The sequence below is a fragment of the Xenopus laevis genome, chromosome 7L (assembly GCF_017654675.1).
Source record: "Xenopus laevis strain J_2021 chromosome 7L, Xenopus_laevis_v10.1, whole genome shotgun sequence".
In the NCBI taxonomy this organism is placed as follows: Eukaryota; Metazoa; Chordata; class Amphibia; order Anura; family Pipidae; genus Xenopus; species Xenopus laevis.
The window spans coordinates 52,359,968-52,366,209 of record NC_054383.1 but is presented as its reverse complement, the minus strand read 5'-3'; the positions used below and the strand labels follow the sequence as shown (position 1 = coordinate 52,366,209).

Below are 6,242 nucleotides of genomic sequence, written 5' to 3'. Positions count from 1 at the left end.
ACTTTCAACATCATACTAAAGGTTATTTTAAAGGTGATCAACCCCTTTAATGAACAGGAAGCTCCATTTCCACAGTTTCACTACTTAATCAGATTGTTTTCTCAGAGTTGCTTCTCTTGGCTCTGCCTTACTGCCAATCTGACCATGTATTCAGGGGTATAGTTTGTAAGTCTGCCATTGTCATCCTGTTTTATATATGTATATTCTGTATTATATAGGTACTCTATCTGATCATTGTTGTTTTTTAACCTCTTAAGGAATAGTGCACCTTTGAGTTAACTTTTATTATGTTATAGAATGGCCAATTCTTAGCAACTTTCAATTGGTCTTCATTTTTTATTTTGTATAGTTTTCAAATTGTTTGCTCTCTTCTTCTGACTTAAATCACTGCCTGGTTGCTAGGGTTGTATACCCTAGCAACCAGATTGGTGCTGAAATTCCAAACTGGAGAGTTGAACAAAATATTTTAACTTAATATTGTTATGGCCATTCCAGTTTCTTTTTCTTAAGAAAAATGTTAATTTTGATATTTATTTGTGGCTGCTATTCTGTACAGGGGGGGTGTGATGAGGTTTCCTGGTTTCCTGGGGGGCCCCAGGCACCACAGTCCGACACTGACCAGGCAGTAACCAATCAGTGACTTGAATGAGTCGCTGACTAACTCACAGTTCTACTTAGTAAATAGATTGGCTGTGCAAAATAAAAAAAAAATGTTTCTAATACAGTTATTTAGACAAAAATGCAATATATAAAAGATGAAGTGAGCAGATGTCTAACATAATAGCCAGAACTCTGAGTTAGTAAGCAACTTGAAGGGTGTCCACATGGAACATTGTTCAGTGAGTTTGAATTTGATCCTCAGCATGTGGGTCAGATTCAAATGCAAGCAGTTATGACCCATGTGGTCCCCTCAAGTCACTGATTGGTTACTGCCTGGTAACCATCAGTGGAAACCAAGAGAGCTGCAAAGCAGGAAGTAGTGTTCTGGCTATTATGTTACACATCCAGTCACTCAAGCTTTTATAGATATTTTTGGCTAACTAACTATAATGAAAACATCTTTTATTTTGCACAGTCTATCTATTAACCCAGTATTTATTTTGATACTGAACAATTCCTTGATGTTAACATTTCTGTAGTATGAGCCCTTTAGTTAGGAGTAAGGTAGAGACCCAGGTAATTGCCACCTACAGTATATGAAACATTACATATTTGAAGTTGGGGAGACAATGTTACTGAAATACAGGGAGACTAGCTATGTGCGGATCGAGAAAACTTGACCCGCACATGGGTTCCCCCTTCTATTTAGAGACCCTCCCTGCGAATGATGTCAAAAAAGTGGCGGGCAGGTGCAAACTTATAAAAGAGGAAGGCATTAGGCAGCCTGCAAGAGGATCAGCGAGGTAAGCCTGACCCCCTGACCCCCGGTTAAACCCATGGGTATCGGCTATGTGGTCATCCTTTCGGATTAGAAGAAAGGAGTTTATATCTTAAAAAGGATTTTAGAGTGTTGCTGTGATGCTGTGGAATTCTCTTCATGAAGCCGTTGTACTAGCAGATACATTAAAAAGGACTGGATACCTGTTTGATGAAAAAATACAGGGTTACTGAAATTAATACTTAGTAGAAAGCTGGTCCAGGGAGTGGTCTGATTGCAACCTTGAAGTAAAAGGAAATTCTGATAAAACAGGCTTCAGATACATTTTCACCTTTCTCTGGCTCAGCAAGCAGTAACTAGAAAAAAGGGTTTTACCCTGAAACGTTGCACCTTTGCAAATAAACATACTGTAGCAAAGGTTTGTCCCTGTTTGTACTTTGACCAGAGTGCTGGTTGAATTTATTATACTCAACAAGCAGTAAGGTTTAAAAAAAAAAAAAAAGCTGATGAACATGCTGCTTTTTACCCTCATTCTTTGCTTTGATCATATGTACTAGGACTGAGTGTTTATTTAAAGGCAGGAGAGTTCAGAAAATTGTCAGACAGCAGTCCCATTGCAAGCATAATTTTGTTGTGATGGTTTTATCTGTATGCATTCATCATCCGTGAGGAGAGTAAACTGCTTCGAGCAAGCAATTAATATAAAATGATGACAGAGCACTGATTTATTTTCGCCTGTTTCCACCTCCAGCCAGCATCATGGCTACTCGTATAAAGATATTCAGTGTGGCAGTGTAAATTCAGAAGCACCTGCAGAAGAATTAAGGAAAAAAACATTAGGAAAAGTATTCCCTGTGCCTATACATTGTTCAGGGATTCAGTAAAAGTTTATCAAAGCAATAATCACAAATTATGTGGGGAGGTGGTGGTATAGAAAACATTAAATGACAGCCTATAAGTCAATACTTCCACATGTTGTGCTTTCATAAGCATTAAAGAGCAGTCTCTCTTGATAATGTACTGTTTAAAAAATAAGATCAACAGATATTGTTGCCTATGTACCATTTCACCATGGCAACTGATGATAACACCTGTGCTCAAAACTTGAGTGATTTACCTAAAATGTGTGTGATTGAACTCATTTTGGGTATTACAAGAGCAAATATTTATACCTCCAATACACTAGTGGCCATAAGTGGAAAAAATCTTCCTTACCAGTCTTAAATAATGTACGGATTCTCTGTAACAGTTTACAATTAAAATAATTGTGAATACTTCCGAATTTATGGGGTCAAATTTTGCTACACCGTACATTGGATAGGTTTCAGCTCTTTTGATAACTGTTTGGGTATCATAGAGAAGAAACATGCCAAAAAGAACTAAGCCCCCATAAATGGCAATGGAGTAAAGGGCAGCACCAAAAGCAGAGGTTGAAGGAAGGGATGCACTGCAAAAACATAATAATGTGTTGTAATATGTAGGATAATTAAAGACTCCTTTTGGCTCAACTATGTCATATCATGCTATTGCTAATTAAAGGGATTTCCACACAGTATATTAATTAAAAAAGTATAATTTATTTTACAGTCTTTTGTAAATGAAACTGTATTTTGAAAGAAGATTATATTTGTGATTTTCTATTGCTTTCTCAGTTTGCCTATAAAAACAAGGCAAGGTGTTCTCTTCCAGCCAACACTCCAGTTCTCAAAATACCTTGCCTCTCTTTTTATATCTTTCTCTTTGCAGGTCTGTCTCAGGACATGCAAGGCATATGGTAACTGGAGTCTTGACACAAGGAGGAATGACTATCAATACAATGCTGCAATGGTTGGAGTAGTCCGGAAAGAAAGGATGGAACTGTAATAGACTAACAGAAATGCGTTCAGTTGATATTACATTTGCAAATAACATTAAAATGAGTGAAAATGTTTAATTCATATATATCATTCATCTAATATGCTTAGAATTGTGTATTCTTTCATTATACAAAAATAAAGACTTGATGGGGACCATATAGGTAAACGTTTGCTTTTGAATCTGACCTGCATGCTAAGGAACAAAAGTAAACAGTTATGTCCCATGTGCCCATCCCCCCTTTCAAGTTACTGACTAACTGACAAAGCAGGAAGTTCGGTTCTGGCTATTATGTTTGAAATCCTTTCACTCCAGCCTTTATAGATTACATTTTTGGCAAACTATATTATAAACATTTTTTATTTTATTTTGCACAGACTATCTATTTACCCCGTGTTTATTTTTACATTGAACTGTTCCGTTAATGTGTCCAGATGCAAAGTCATTACATTACAAAGTTAGTTTGATAGATAAGTGTGCTTTAAAAAAATATTATTCTGAAAAATAAAGAGAATGAAAACATAAAATACACATACATAAAACTATGCTGAATGGCATAAAAGAAAGTAAGAAAAGTAACAAACAAGAAAGACAAAGGAGAGCAACACAGGTATTTGTACTTACCTATGGAGGGGGCAAGGACGAGTCCCAGACCAACCCCAAGAGGTCCTCCCATATTTAGAAACTTCTTCCTTGGTGCACACATAGCCACATTGGAAAGACCCCCCTACAATTCCAGCTGTGTACCATGCAGCTGTTATGCGCAGAGGGCCACAAAGGAAAGTCAACGGAGCAACCACTGCCCCCATCAAAGATTTTTTTCACAAACAGCAGAAAAATATTAGACACTAAGGCCTCAACCAACACAAGCAGGGTCAAATAAAATATTTATTTTAATATTCATGTTTTTTTTCTGCATATTGGTGTGTTTCCCTTTATCTGGAACTGTTTTCACATCCATGTGAATACAGAGATGTGACAACCATGGCACACATCAGAAAAATGATAATGCAAAGTTAAGTAGCTACTTAAAGTTGCCTCGCAACTTCAGGCGACTATAGAAAACGCATCGCCGCATGTGCATTAGCGCAGGCGACTTCGCATTGTAACCTATGGGGAAAAACGCAGAGGCAGTTCCGGGAGATAGTCGCTCAAAAGACGAGGCGACAAAATCTCCCTGAATCTCCTCGTGTGGCCTTACCCTTAAGGGCCCCCTGTTACATAAGCAACTGGTGACTCAAATGCTGTGAAACATAAAAGTGGACATTGAAACCTAAACACTATGCTTTAATCTATGATAAAGATTAGATTAGGAAATTTGACATTGCAGTCTTGCGCTTTGAGCCTTCCTGTGATATCAGCAGTTAGAGATCCTCTACTAACAGGTCTGAATAGGCTCAATCTTCAGCCTGCTGTTCAAATGACCACTTTATCTCAGTTTAGCCAACAGTGGTCTAAATCAGGCAAAGATCTACTCATTTGGTTGCCTTGACAGTTTACCAAGTTCGCGGTATCCAAAAGGGGTCAGGCGTAAGTTCAGGCAAGAGTTCAACAAGGCAGGCAGCAAGAATCATAATCAAAGTCAAGCCAAGGGTCAGGAGGCCAGGAAACAGCAATTCAGGAAACTCAGGAACATGATTCAGAAATTCGTATAATCGGGCATCGAACCCGTGACCTGGAAGTCCTTTTGTTTTCAAAGTTTATGCCGGGCGTGTGATGTCATCATGCCAGCATCAAGACGCCGGCGTCGGACCATGTGGATCATGGGCGCCGCCATCTTTGAAGTGACGCCGCCGGAGACAGGAGCACCAAAGGGTGCTCCTGACATGCACACCCTATTATCATTTCTCACGAATATGTAAAATATATTAGGGTACAAAACACAAACCTATAACAAAGAAGGGATTAGGACGAGAGAATAGTAGTGAACATGGTTCTAATTGGTATATTTGCTTTAAACATCCTTCTACTGTACAGCAAATATATTGAGATATACATACATAATAGTGAAGTACTGGTGGGTATCCAAAGAGGTTTATGTTTACCAATTGCATTTACTTTTTCCACTGGTTATTTTTTTTTCTTCCTTCGTTTGTATTTATTTATACATTTCTGATAACTCATAACATTAATATGTTAATATGTTATATTAATATGTTAATACATAACTCACAACATATTAATAACAGATAATATATTCTGTAGAGAAAACTCTGCTAAAACCACAGGAAAAAATGCATTGCAGGTCTTGTAGGTAACAAAAGTAAAACCAGACTAGAAATGCAACAATATTATGGAGCAGATATTTCCATAGAGGAGTAATCTTAAGTGCTTTGAAACTATTGCCAAAGAACACAATGGGGGTGATTTTGAGTAATTTGTTGCAGTGCATTGGTTTATGCTTCCTCAAAGGAGGCAACTGGTAGAAACAAAGCAAGGAAGTCGGTGACAATCTTAGGTGGGAAGAACAGTGACTTTGGCATTGATGTGGTGGGGGAGGGAGGTTTGCAAGTGGCCTGTACTGTTACCTTGGGCACCTGAGCTCGACACTGTTATATCTTTTACATAAACATGACTAGAATACCATGGGGGGGGGAAGGAAACTTACCAACCAGGAGCCTCTCATCATTAAGCTCATAAGAGCAGGTGACCTACCAACAGCCAAGGCAGAGATGGCTGTGAGATCAATACTACCAGCAAAATACATATAGGTAGATCGAATTCTTTACATACTGAGGCTACATACTGTAACAGAAAACTGTTTATTTATTTAGAAATTCATATAACCATACTTATTATTGTATTTAAGATTGCGAAAGTTTTTTTTTTTTTAAATACTTTGAATCGAATTCGATTGAATACGATCTTACTTCAATTTGGACGATCGAACATATCTTATTCAGCTGCAAAAAAAATGTTGATTTTTTTAAAATAAGTTTAGGATGGTCTTTTTTTATTCAATTTCGAAGGTATGGGAGTTAAAAAAAAAACTCCCTTACCCTTGATAAAT

At 37.6% G+C, this 6,242-nt stretch overlaps 1 pseudogene; it reads right to left on the bottom strand.

Moving 5' to 3' along the window:
* Positions 1-1,847: 1,847 nt before the first annotated feature.
* On the bottom strand, positions 1,848-4,041 carry LOC108696989 (annotated as a pseudogene).
* Positions 4,042-6,242: the final 2,201 nt, after the last annotated feature.